The 13193-nt window shown below is 46.8% G+C and overlaps 1 protein-coding gene across 1 annotated transcript in view; it reads left to right on the top strand.

Moving 5' to 3' along the window:
• Window positions 1-3166: 3166 nt before the first annotated feature.
• LOC140720871 (NACHT, LRR and PYD domains-containing protein 3-like) overlaps window positions 3167-13193 on the top strand; it is a 37127-nt gene continuing 27100 nt past the window's right edge. The window contains exon 1 of the mRNA XM_073035719.1: window positions 3167-3263. The gene's annotated coding sequence lies outside the window, so the exon portion shown is untranslated. The remainder of the gene's footprint in view (window positions 3264-13193) is intronic.

The raw sequence follows: 13193 nt of genomic DNA, 5'->3' as shown, positions 1-13193 counted from the left end.
CAGAAATGAGATGGAATGAGGGAAATACCTGAATAAAATCGGGGCGGGCGAGGAAATGTCTCGCTGGAAGGTGACAGGTGAAACCAGGTAGGTGGGAAAGCTCCAGAGCAGAAGAAAATAGAGTCTAATAGGAGAGGAGAGTGGAGAATAGGAGAAAGGGATGGAGCAGTGGACCCAGAGAGAAGTGATAAGCAGGTGAGACGACGTGAAAAGTCAGAGAGGAAGAGAGGGAGGGGTGAGAGGGAGATTTGTTCACCGGGAGGAGAAATCGATATTCATGCTATCAGGTTGGGGGTGGGGGTACATAGACGGAATATCAGTTGTTGATGCTGGGCGCTGAGGGTGGCCTCATCTTGGTATAAGTTGGGCTGACACATCGGAACGGGAATGGGAATCGGAATGAAATTGTTTGGACACCGGGAAGTCCCGCTCGGAGCGGATAGTTCAAAGGTTAATTTATTATCAAAGCAGGTATCCATAAACAACTGAGTTTTTTTCTTCTCCAAAGAACCACGAAACAAAGAAAGAGCATGAAAGTCGGTCACAGAGAAAAATCAAACTCCTACCCCGCCCACCCCGCATAAAAATCTAACGGCATCCTGATCATCAACTCCCAAAACCCACACCTCCCGCACAAAAGGGAACAATAATATCGACCCCCGATAAAAAAAAGCACCCCTACCCCGCACAACTGCGGAGGAGCCGGTGTCACCAGTGTAGAGGCGGCCGCATCGGGAGCAGTGGACACAACAGGAGACCCCGGAAGATTGACAGGTGAAGTGTCGCCTCACCTGGAAGGATGTTTGGACAACGGAGAGAGTTCGGCCGTCCGGTCCTTTCACTGTGACACACCGAACTCCACATCAAATCCGTCCAAACGAATCTGGGTGAACTTTAATGACCAATAAATATAATTCCTCTCAGCGATCAGCTGTCTGAATGATCCCCTGACTCTGAGAGGAAGGAGTATCTATTGTCCACTATGGTTGGGTTTACCGGGAGACAAAGACTGCAGGGACGAGAGGTTTTCTGTGTGGGGACCCCGCTGGCAATTCTGGTGTTGTGACCCGAATCGAGCCAAACACCACGCTGCCCACTCCACCAACAACACGGCACAGCCGGACACATAACAGGGGACTTTACATCTCACAACACTGGATTCAGTGATGAAACCCGTGATTAATGTTGTTGTCCCACTGAAAAGTCCGTTAAGGTGTTTTTAAATGCCAGCGCTCTCCCACAGGTGACGTCACACAGCTCCTCCCCCCACGCGCCTGACGTCACACACGGGCTCCCCACACCGGGATCTGCCCTCACGTGCGCGGTGTCTTACGTCACCCACGCGCTTCTGTGCTCGAACTTTATCGGTTTAACGGCTGGGCTAATAATCACGTGACCACCCCGCCCCCACCGCTGTCAACAGAGGATGAATGAGCTGCGCTATTCCCATTGGTGCGAAGCGATGTCAATCACTGGTTACAGCCAGTCGCAGAGCCGGACAAGCCGAATGGGCGTTACCCCGCTGAGTACGTCTCCCGCTCAAGCGCCGACCGCCTCATCAGAGCGGAGAAAACCTCAAAGTAAATGTCCGCTTTCTGATTTATTTCCATTTCCCTCCGAGGGAAGTCGGGGCGTTTGTGAAGCGTCTCCTGCGGCCGGAGTCTGATGTATCGCTGAGAGGTAGGAGGAGACCGCTCGGCCCGTCGGTTTGATGCCGGTTCCCCGGGCAGGGAGGGAGCGAGGGGATTTTATTGAAAGGATGAAGATGGTGTGAGAGGGGGCGGACAGGAAGTTTGTCCCGGTGGGGACAGGAGGGGCTCATCTGTGGAATTGTCTGGGCCCACGGTGGTGGCGAGCAGAGGGATTCACCACATTGGGGGCAAACACAAGAAGACTGTTGCCCTGCAAGCGGAGCCAATGGTCCGGGCAAAGTGACAATTATTTGGGCTTTGTTGAGATTGTACCAGGAATATGGTGTAAAATCCCGCTTCCCATACTAACACGGGTTATACAGACCAAAGAACAAACTGCCGGAGGAACTCAGTGTGTCGGGCAGCATCTGTGGAGGGAAATGGACCGTCAACATTTCGGGCCGAGACCCTCCCTCTGGACTAAGAGTGGACGGGAAATACTCAGAGAAAAGAGGTGAGGGGTGGGGATGGGGCAAGAGCTGGGGAGTGAGAGGTGGATCCAGGTGAGGGGGAGGTGGGAAGGTGGAAACAGTGACAGGGGTGGGAGGTGAGTGGTTGGGGCAACACGGGGCTGCAGAAGATGGAAATTAATTCCATAGAGGATCAACAAAGAGGTTAGAGAGTATTTGTTACAGAGACTACAATGAAGATTCACTAGACTGATCCCTGGAGTGGTGGAGTCATCATATGAAGAAAGATCAAATGTGATAACCCTTTCATTTAGAGAATCGAGGACTGAGAGGTGAACATTGAAATGCACAACATCATTACCGGTTGAACCAGGGATCCCAGTCTCTGAAACAGGGATGGACTGTCTGGGACTGAGATGAGGGGAAATGTCTCCATTCCGAGGGTGGTGAATATCTGTAAATCCCCACCACAGAGGGCGGCAGATGTGTGGAGACCGAAGGGGTGGAGGAAATGAAGATCGGACAGAAACATGTGGCTGAGATGGGAGAGCAGCCGCCATCTTGTTGATGTTTAGAGGGGCTGAATGGCGACCTCCTATTGTTTCTCATTTGATGTTTCAGTGTTCCTGTCCACTGAGGCCGGAGGAATGTGAATATAAATTAGTGTTTAAGTATAAGTGATTTAAATGAAACCTGCACTTTTCCTGTTTGGGTCTGAATTGTGTGCCGGACCGTGATGGGAATACAGCCCATGACTCTGTGACCCAGGGAGGTGGAGGGATGGAAACGGGAAAGATAAGAAGGGAAAAATAAAACATGTATCCGGTGTAAATATGAAATAAAGTGGTAAATGCAGCGGTGGGTCGGGCAGCGGGAGAGTGGCGAGGAGCGGCGTCACCGGATCACGTGGGAGACCCACCGCCGTCACGTGATCACGTTTTGCCGCAGAGCTGCAGCATTTGCCGGTTCACTTCCGAGGCCCCGCCCACCGCCTGATGACTTGTAATTCACATCGCGCATGCTCAATACGGGAAGGGCGGTATTATTTCTCGTTCTTTTTGAAAGCGGGTCGGCGGTGGGATCGGGAGGGGTCCACGCCCCCCGGGGCGGGGAGCCGGGGATGAAATATTTTCTGCGGGGCGACACCATCAAATTCCCTTAGGTGAGTATTGAAGCCGGTCCCGAGCGGGGATGTCTGATATGGGTAGTGAGTCGCGTCAGCTTTCCCGAACTCAAACAAGAGAAAATCTGCAGTTGCTGGAAATGCGAGCAACGCGGACAAAATGCTGGAGGAACTCGGCAGGCCGGGCAGAATCTAGGAAAAGAGTACAGTCGACATTTGCTGCCGAAACCCTTCGGCAGGACTGGAGAATAAAAGGTGGGGGTGGGGAAGGGAGAGAGAAACACAGGGTGATCGGTGAAACGTGAAGGGGGAGGGGATGAACTTTCCCGAACTGGCGGCCTCGCCTCGCTTCCTCCACAGAATCTGCCGGGGTCGGTCCGGGTTGTGAGACCTTCACACCGAACCGTCTGAGATGAGCCGCCGCTCAGCCCCTGTTGTTCTGGTCCTATTAGCAGGATGAAGTAAAACATGTTTCTATCTTGTTACTGACAGAGAATTGTATAATTTGTGTTCCGTGTGTTATCTGAATGTACTTGCCTGTGATACTGCCACAAGTCAGTGTTTCTCTGTACCTGTACCTTCCCGTACTTGTCCACTTGGCAATAAATTCAACAGGACCTGAGAAATCTCAGTGAGATTTGATTAGTGATGATCATCTTGGCAGCTCGGTAGGTCGAATGTATGAGACTGTACACTGTTAAATGCAAAACCCTGAAGAGTGTTGATGATCAGACGGATACGCTTCACTGAACTCAGAGACATTTCTTTAGCTGGAGTGTGGTAAATTTGTGGAATTAGCAGAGGCAGCTTTGGAGGCCAGGTTGGGGGTATTTAAGGCGGAGATTGATGGGTTGTTGATTGGTTACGGTGAGAAGGCTGGGGAGTGTGGCTGAGGAGGAAAAAGAGTGTCAGCCATAATTGAATGCTGGAGCAGACTCGATGGCCCAACAGACTAATTATGCACCTCTGTCTTTAAGAATCGGTTTGTTGTCAGGGGAGAACCACCCACTGGTGACATAATCCCATTCTGCACACTTATTTTACCGCAGAGCTGCAGCATCTGCGTTTATTTTTTCTGGGGCTCCATCTGCCCCGTGCCCTTGATCTCCATTGGCGTGGTAATCACATTGCGCATGCTCACAGTCCACGATATGGCAGTGCTTTTTGACCGGCTGAGTACAGTCACCATCTTGTGCTGATACGGATTTTCAGCACCTGCATATTTTCTCTTGTTGGGGAAATATGATGTGGGCCGGTGAGTCCTGTTAACTTCCCGAACTGGCGGCTTTGCCTCGCTTCCTGGAGCTCCTCAAATGTTTGTGCATTGTACTACTGCTGCTAAATTAACAAGTTTTACGTCACATGCCGGTGATAATAAACCTGATTCTGATTCAGATAAGCTGTTCCTGAGCCTGGTGATACGTGCTTAATGACTGTTGTGTCTTCTCCCTAATTGGGGTGGGTGAGAAAGGAGAATGTCCTGGGTTGTGGAGATCTTTGATTTTACTGAGGGAGTGGGAAGACTAGAAAGAGTTCATGGAGGGGAGACTGATTTCTGTGATGAGCTGATCTGTGTCCATAACTCTGCAGTTCCTTGCAGTCACGGGTAAAGCAGTCGCCATCCAAGGCATGATATATCCAGATGGGAAACTTTTTGTGGTGCATTGATAATATTTGGTGATGAGCAAAGCGTATGTACCAAAGTTCTTATAGTTTGCTCTAGCCTTGTTATTTTGGGATGTTTTATACAGTAGTATTGTGCTGAGCATTTGGTCCATAATGACAAATGAGGGAACTGTTTAATCTCAATAATGATTTTATTGTGATAAACACAAAACAGACAGTGCACCATGACCCGGAGAGTGAACCCAACCAGTCTCCAACAGATGGGGGAGGTGAGCCACAAATACACAAGCAAATAAATGTATAACCCCAGCTAATACATAGCAATGTGAAATGGAATTTCCCATTCTAAAACCCAAAAATAAACATTTTAACAGAAGAACAATAAACAGTGCTGGTCACTAGAAATGCAGGGGTTGTCTGTCAGCCAACACGTGCGCGCGTGCGTGCACACACACACGGGAGTGTCACAATATGTATTATTAATTCAGTATCTGTGTGTTACTGGAGGACCATCAGTGATTATCCTTGATCCCTTCTCCCACCTGGTTCTGTCTGCTCATTCCCTGCCCACCTTCAAACTCTGTACATGCTCTATCTCACCACCTCGATGATATTTAACTATCCTGTTCAACGTCCATCCAGTCTTTCTCCCACCATATATATCAAACATCTTGTTCAATCTCTGTCCAGCCTGTATCCCACCACTTCAATGATACATATATCAACCATCTTGTTCAATCTCTGTCCAGCCTGTACCCCACCACCTCAATGATATATATCAACCATCTTGTTCAAACTCTGTCCAGCCTGTATCGAACCACTTCAATGATATTCATCAATTTATTGGAGGAAAAGCCAACAACTGGAAGCGAACCATGACTGAAGATGATGGGACAGCAACAAGTGAACCAGCCCGAAGAACATCAACTGCAAAGAATTATTCTGACTCGGAAAATCCATTGATTCAGTCAGGAGAAAGTTTGGTGAGTCTCATTTACTCAAAAACTGGTCCTTTAGACATTACATACCTGTACAAAGGAAGGGAGGAAATAGTTGGAATGAGACTGAATGTGCCCAGAAGTACCAGTTGCCTCTGTCAGACCCAGTTGCAATCACTGCAGGTCTGGTAAAGTGCATTCAGCAGCCCAGCTCTTCAGAGTCACTCACATTCCCTCAGTGTTTGCTTATTTGAAGATCTTACATCTTCCGAAGTACTTGTTGGTCAGTTCAGAGTGAGGAGATGGAAACAAAAGAAAGTGTTTCTACCTGCTATCTTCCAAGAAAAGAAGTACGGGCCTTGAGTCCAAGAAACAGCCTCTCACCATAACCCTCTACTTCCTACCAACCACCTGTTTGCAGACTCTGGGGCTCTGTAACAAACTGAAGGTTAACAGGAAGATTAGTCAGTCGTTATGATGAAGAGATATTTGTGGCTCCCTGAAAGTACATGTGAACTGTCTGATGCAATGGACCAGATCCTCACTCATTGATATCTTAATATACCACATGCCCATCCACCTCATCATGTTGTGTTCGATAACCCACACTACCCCAACCATCCTTCATCCCGGCAGTGGCCTCATACTCTTCTTAGCATTCACCCCACACAGACACATAGACAGGTCTGCAGTCTGCATCACCCACATGTGGCTTGTCAACAAATGCACTCAAAAGCTTCAGTAGTTGTACCATGAAAAGCATTCTGTCAGGCTGCATCACGGTCTGGATTGGAGGGGCTACTGCACAGGACCAGAAGAAGCTGCAGAACGTTGTAAATCTAGTCAGCACCATCTTGGGTACTACCCTATGAAGTACCCAGGACATCTTCAGGGAGCAGTGACTCAGAAAGGCAGTGTCCATTATTAAGGACCTCCAGCACCCAGGGCATACCCGTTTCTCACTGTTACCATCAGCTAGGAGGTACAGAAGCCTGAATGCACACACTCAGCAATTCAGGAACAACTTCTTCCCCTTCGCTATCCGATTCCTAAATCGACATTGAATCTTCGGACACTACCTCACTTTCTTTCATATACAGTATTTCTGTTTTTGCACATTTTAAAAAATATATTCAATATATGTATTCTTCTATTAATTTATGAGTTTGTTATTTATTTATTTATTTATTTATTTTCTCTGTTAGATTATGTATGGCATTGAAATGCTGCTGCTAAGATAACAAATTTCATGTCACACGCCAGTGTTAATAAACCTGATTCACCTTCCCAGCTGGGGAACCACAACAAACTGATCCCACAATCCTGACTCAGGTGCAAAACTAAATCCAAGGCTGTAAGACAGAAGAACCTGGACCCTTCACTGTCCAACAGAGCTCGGTTCCGGTCCTTTCCCACTGCAACCGGCCCTCACTTTACACAAACCCAAGATCAGCGCCTTCCTCATCACCACCAGTACAGAAAAACTGCTGACATCAGCTGGGGTTGGCATTGTGCTGCAATTTGCAGGAGGTCCCTCTGGCATAATCAGCAAAAGAGGTTGAAGATCAAATGTTTCGCCTGTCGGTCCCTTCTCTGTGACATCACCGAACTCCACATCAACTCCATCCAACCGACTCTCTGTGAACCGTAATGACTAACAAACATAATTACTCTCAGCGATCAGCTATCTGAATGCTTCACTGAATTTTGCAGGGAGTGATACCTATAATCCCCATTGTCATAGTGTTTGCTTTACCAGGAGATAAAGATTGCAGAGACAAGAGGTCTTCTGTCTACTGATATGACTTTGTGTTTACCCTGGTGGCAATTCTGAATTTTATCAGTAAAACTGTTGTTTATGAAAATACTAAACAATGGGACACTGCACTGACTGAAGCCACCCGAAACCAAATCACCACAGAAAGTCCTCCGAAGAAACATTTGGGGTTTTGTGACCCAGCTCAAGCCAAACACCATGCTGCCCACTCCACCAACAACACTGCACAGCCGGACACATAACAGGGGACTTTACATCTCACAACGTGGGTCTCATCACTGAATCTTAAGTGTCCTTCCTTGTTCCCCTGAATTCATTAAAAATATAGTCCTTTGAGCAGTTTTTGAAAACAAGTTTTCACCCACACCTGATGTTACTCTGGTGCCCTCACATGCCTGATGTCACGTGTGGGTTCCCCACACCGGGATCTGACATCACATGTGCAGCTCCTTACATCACACTGGCGCTGAGATGGTTGAACTTTACCAGCTAAGGTAACAATTACCTAACCCACCCACCCCACCCCACAGTCAACAGAGGAGTTTCACTCTTCCCATTGATAAGAAGCGATGTCAGTCACTGGTTACACCCAATAGCGGAGGCAGGCCAGACAAAAGGGCGTTTCCACTGCTGAGCCAAACCGTATAATTGCTGTTCTGTGTGTTATCTGAATGTACTTGCCTGTGATGCTGCCACAAGTCAGTGTTTCTCTGTACCTGTACCTTCCTGTACTTGCTCACTTGACAATAAACTCAACAGGACCTGAGGAATCTCAGTGAGATTTGATTAGTGACGATGATCTTGGCAGCTCGGTAGGTAAAATGTGAAAAACATAAAACATGGGAATCTACAGCACATCACATGCCCTTCAGCCCACAATGTTGTATTGACTATGTAACCTACTCTAGAAACTGCCTTGAATTTTCTGAGTTGTCTTTCTCTTATTGTTGATATGAGTGATCTAATTGCTTGGGCTCGTCTGAGAACTCTTTCATTTGATGTGTGTGTAATCCATGATATTTTTAACATTCTCCTGTAGAACCATAATTCAGCTGCTTCTCGTCTCTTTTCCATTGCTGGGCAAATGGTCCAGCATTCACTTCCATAAGTCAGGATAGAATAAATGTAGCACTGCAGTATTCTGTTTTTTAGTGTACATGCTCATCTTTCTGTCTGTTAATATGGTCTTCATTTTATGGAAAGCTTCTTTCACCATTGCTATTCTGTATTTGATATCTGTGTCGTACCTGCCATCACTTGTCATTTGGCTGCCAAGATATCTGAATTTGTTGACTTGTTTGATCTTGACTTGTGGATGTACCTATCTAAGAGTCTCTTAAAATACCCTATTGCATCTGCCTCTACCACCCTCATGGGCAGTGCATTCCACACATCCACCACTCTCTGTGTGAGAAACTTACCCCTGACATCCCCATTGTACCTACTTCCAAGCACCTTAAAACTATGCTGCCTCTTGTTACCCATTTCAACCCTGGAGGAAAAGCCTCTGGCTATCCACAAAACCAATGCCTCTCATCTTATACACCTATATCAGGTCACCTCTCATCCTCCGTCACTCCAAGGACCTATTCTCATAAGGCATGCTTCCCAATCCAAGCAACATCGTTGTGAATCTCCTCTGCACTCCATATCACATCCATATCCTTTCCTGTCATGAGGTAATTAGAACTAAACACAGTATTCCAAGTGGGGTTTAACCAAGGTCATATATAGTGTAACATTACCTCACGCTCTTGAACCCAATACCACGGTTGATGAATACCATACACCAAACCATTTCCTGGGTTATCTTTGCTTTCTTTCTTGAACAAGGGAACAACGCTTGCAACATTCCTTTTCTTTGCTACTTCTCCCCATCCTATTGGTGATGCACGGATCATCGTCAGAGGCTCAACAAACTCTTCCCTCACTTCCCACAGTAGTGTGGGGTATACCTCGTCCAGTCCCGGTGACTTATCTAACTTGATACCTTTAAAAGGCTCCAGCATATTGTCTTTATTAATGTCTATGCGCTCAGAATATTTGCAATGATCCACAGATTGAGAAACATCTGTTGAGAATGTAGCGGTGAATTCTAACCAAACCAAGATGCCGTTACTGCCGACCCTCACGGATTTGTTATATATGCATGGCGTTGCCTCAGCTCCAATAATAATTGTTACAAAAAGTCAGTGGTCATTTAGTAGCAAGCAGCAAACATACAATCTTGAAACGATGAAACTGAAGTGTACCCAAGTGTATGTTCAGTGTAGTTGGTGTATAATAATAAAATATATGACATCAGGCAGTCCCCAGATGTGTACTGCATGGAACAAAGCACACATATGTAAATGATTTCTTTCGCGTTTACCACACCCCCACTGATGCGACTAGTTACCATAAAAAAACATCATAAATACGCAGCACAGAATTCAATGCAGATAGAGAACAGATACATGGCTCCTACTCACAGGCTCACTTATGCTATGTTTTACTTGTGTTAAAGATTTTTTGCCAGCGTGCTGTTTTGGATGTATGGCATTGTGTTTAGCAAGGTGCCATGTAACTATCTGATAATAGATCATATGACCAGAAGATGTAGACCATCGAGTCCGCTCCGCACTTCAATCATGGGCTGATCCAATCCTTCCAGACGTTGCCACTCCCCTGCTTTCACCCCATACTCTTTGACGCCCTGGTTAATTGAGAACCTATTTATCTCTGCATTAAACACACTGAATGATTATGCTCCACGCCTGCTTGTGGCAACAAATTCCACACATTTACCACCCTCCAACTAAAGTAATTTCTCTGCATCTCAGTTCTAAATGGACGTCGTTCAATCCTGAAGCTTTGCCTTCTTGTCGTAAAATTCCACACCATGGGGAATCTGTTCAGGCCTTTTTACATTCGGAATGTTTTATGAGAACCCCCCCCCCCCCTCCCCACTCATTTTCCTGAACTCCAGGGAATACAGCCCAAGAGCTGCTAGATGGTCCCCATACGGTAACAATTTTATTCCTGGAATCATTCTTGTGAATCTCCTCTGAGCCCTCTCCAATGACAGTATATCCTTTCTAAAATAATGAGCCCAAAACTGCACACAACACTCCAACTGCAGTCTTACGAGTGCCTTATGGAGCCTCAACATCACATCCATGCTGTTATATTTTATACCTGTGGACATGAATGCCACCATTGCATTCGCCTTCCTCACAACCGACTGAACCTGGAGGTTAACCTTGCACAAGGACTCTCAAGTTCCATTGCATCTATGCATCTTGAATTGTCTCCCCATCTGACTAATAGTCTGCTCAGTTATTTCTTCCACCAAAGTGGAACAAATCGAAGCAAGAGGCAGAGAGGGAAGAGGTAAAAGAAGCTCGGAGAGAAGCTGTTTCTTTGACTGATCGGGGCAAAGAGGCGCAGGCGCGTGACGTAGCGCGCCAAAATTTTAAAAGAAAGTCCGCCATATACAGCGGCCATTGTCGGAGTGGACTGACGCAGAGTGGGACGGCTTTGGCTCAATCAGGCTTCGGCGAGAACAGGCAGAGGCGAGGCTTGAACGGGGCACAACAGCACAAGTGCGTGAAAGTCGGCCTCTGAGATCAGCGGGGGAATTTTAAAAAACGGGCAGAGGCTGAGTACGAGCTTCATTCCAGGTGAGGTAAGGCCGGGTAAGCTCCCTTAAATTAATCAAATTAGATTAGGAGTAGGTAATAGAGGAAGCAGTTAGGGTAGTTGAGTGCTCCGTTTGCCAGATGTGGGAAGTCAGGGCGAGCACAGCTGTCCCTGATGACTACACCTGTAAAAGGTGCATCCAGCTGCAGCTCCTGACAAACCGTGTGAGGGAACTGGATGAACTTCGGATTATTCGGGAGGCAGAGGCAGAGGTAGACAGGAGTTTCAGGGAGAAAGTCACCCTGGTCAGGAGACAGGTAGTTGGGTGACTGTCAGGAGAGGGAAGGGGAATAGACAGGAAGAGCAGAGCACCTGTGGCCGTTCTCATCAACAATAATTATACCGTTTTGGATACTGTTGGTGGGGCTGACCTACCAGGGACAAGTTGCAGTGGTTGCATCTCTGGAACCGAGACTGGACCCTCAGCTCAGAAGGGAAGGACGGAAAAGAGGAGAGCAGTAGTGATAGGGGATTCGACAGTTAGGGGGACAGACAAGAGGTTCTGTGGAAGAGATCGAGAATCCCGGATGGTCTGTTGCCTCCCTGGTGCCAGGGTCCGTGATATCTCGGATCGAGTTCTCAGTATTCTCAAGAGGGAGAGTGAGCAGCTGGATGTCGTGGTCTATGAAGGGACCAGTGACGTGGGTAGTAAGGGAGAGGAGGTCCTGAAAGGTGAGTTTAGGGATCTAGGTGTCAAGTTAAAGGACAGGACCTCCAGCATAGCAATCTCAGGATTGCTAGAGTGCCACGTGCAGGTGGGTTTAGAAATAGTAAGATAGCGCAGATCAACACGTGGCTGAGGACATGCTGCAGGAGGGAGGGCTTCAGATTTATAGATAATTGGGCGGTTTTCCAGGGAAGGTGGGACCTGTTCCGGCGAGACAGTTTACATCTGAACTGGAGGGGGAAAAATATCGAGGTAGGTTTGCTAGAGAGGCTCCAGTGGATTTAAACTAGATACGAGTGGTGAGGGGAACCAGAGTGTAGGAACAGATGTATGGGAGAAGGAAGAAAAAGAAGACAGTAAAGTTCTTTGTACTGTTAGAGATAAACAGAGAAGAAGAGCTGGATAATTTCTTAAATGCATTTATGTTAATGCTAGGAACATCGTAAGAAAGGTGGATGAGCTTAGGGCATGGATTGATACCTGGAAATATGATGTAGCTATTAGAGAAACATGGTTGCAGGAGGGGTGTGATTGGCAATTAAATATTCCGGGATTTCTTTGCTTCAGGTGTGATAGAATCGGAGGGACAAGAGGGGGAGGTGTTGCGTTGCTTGACAGGGAAAATATTCCAGCGGTGCTCTGGCAGGATAGATTAGAGGGCTCGTCTCGGGAGACTAGTTGGGTGGAATTGAGGAATGGGAAAGATATAGTAACACTTATAGGGGTGTATTATAGACCACCTAGTGGGGAGCGAGAATTGGAGGAGTAAATTTGCAAGGAGATAGCAGATATTTGTAATAAGCACAGGGTTGTGATTGTGGGAGATTTTAATTTTCCACACATAGACTGGGAAGCCCATACGGTAAAATTGATGGATGGTTTGGGGTTTGTAAAATCTGTGCAGGATAGTTTTTTGCAGCTATACATAGAGGTACCGAATAGAGAAGGGGCAATCTTGGATCTTCTGTTCGGGACTGAAATAGGTCAGGTGACGGAGGTATGTGTTGGGGAGCATTTCGGGTCCAGTGATCACAATGCAATTAGTTTCAATATAATTATGGAGAAGGATAGGACTGGACCGAGGGTTGAGATTTTTCATTGTAGAAAGGCTAACTTTGTGGAGGTGCGAAAGGATTTAGAAGGAGTGGATTGGGACAATTTGTTTTATGGGAAGTATGTAATAGAGAAATGGAGGTCACTTACAGGTGAAATTTTGAGGGTACAGAATCGTTATGTTCCTGTTAGTTTGAAAGGAAAGGTTAAAAGTTTGAGAGAGCCAA

This window comes from Hemitrygon akajei, unplaced genomic scaffold (assembly GCF_048418815.1).
Source record: "Hemitrygon akajei unplaced genomic scaffold, sHemAka1.3 Scf000048, whole genome shotgun sequence".
Classification (NCBI taxonomy): domain Eukaryota; kingdom Metazoa; phylum Chordata; class Chondrichthyes; order Myliobatiformes; family Dasyatidae; genus Hemitrygon; species Hemitrygon akajei.
This window is presented reverse-complemented; position numbering and strand designations above follow the sequence as displayed.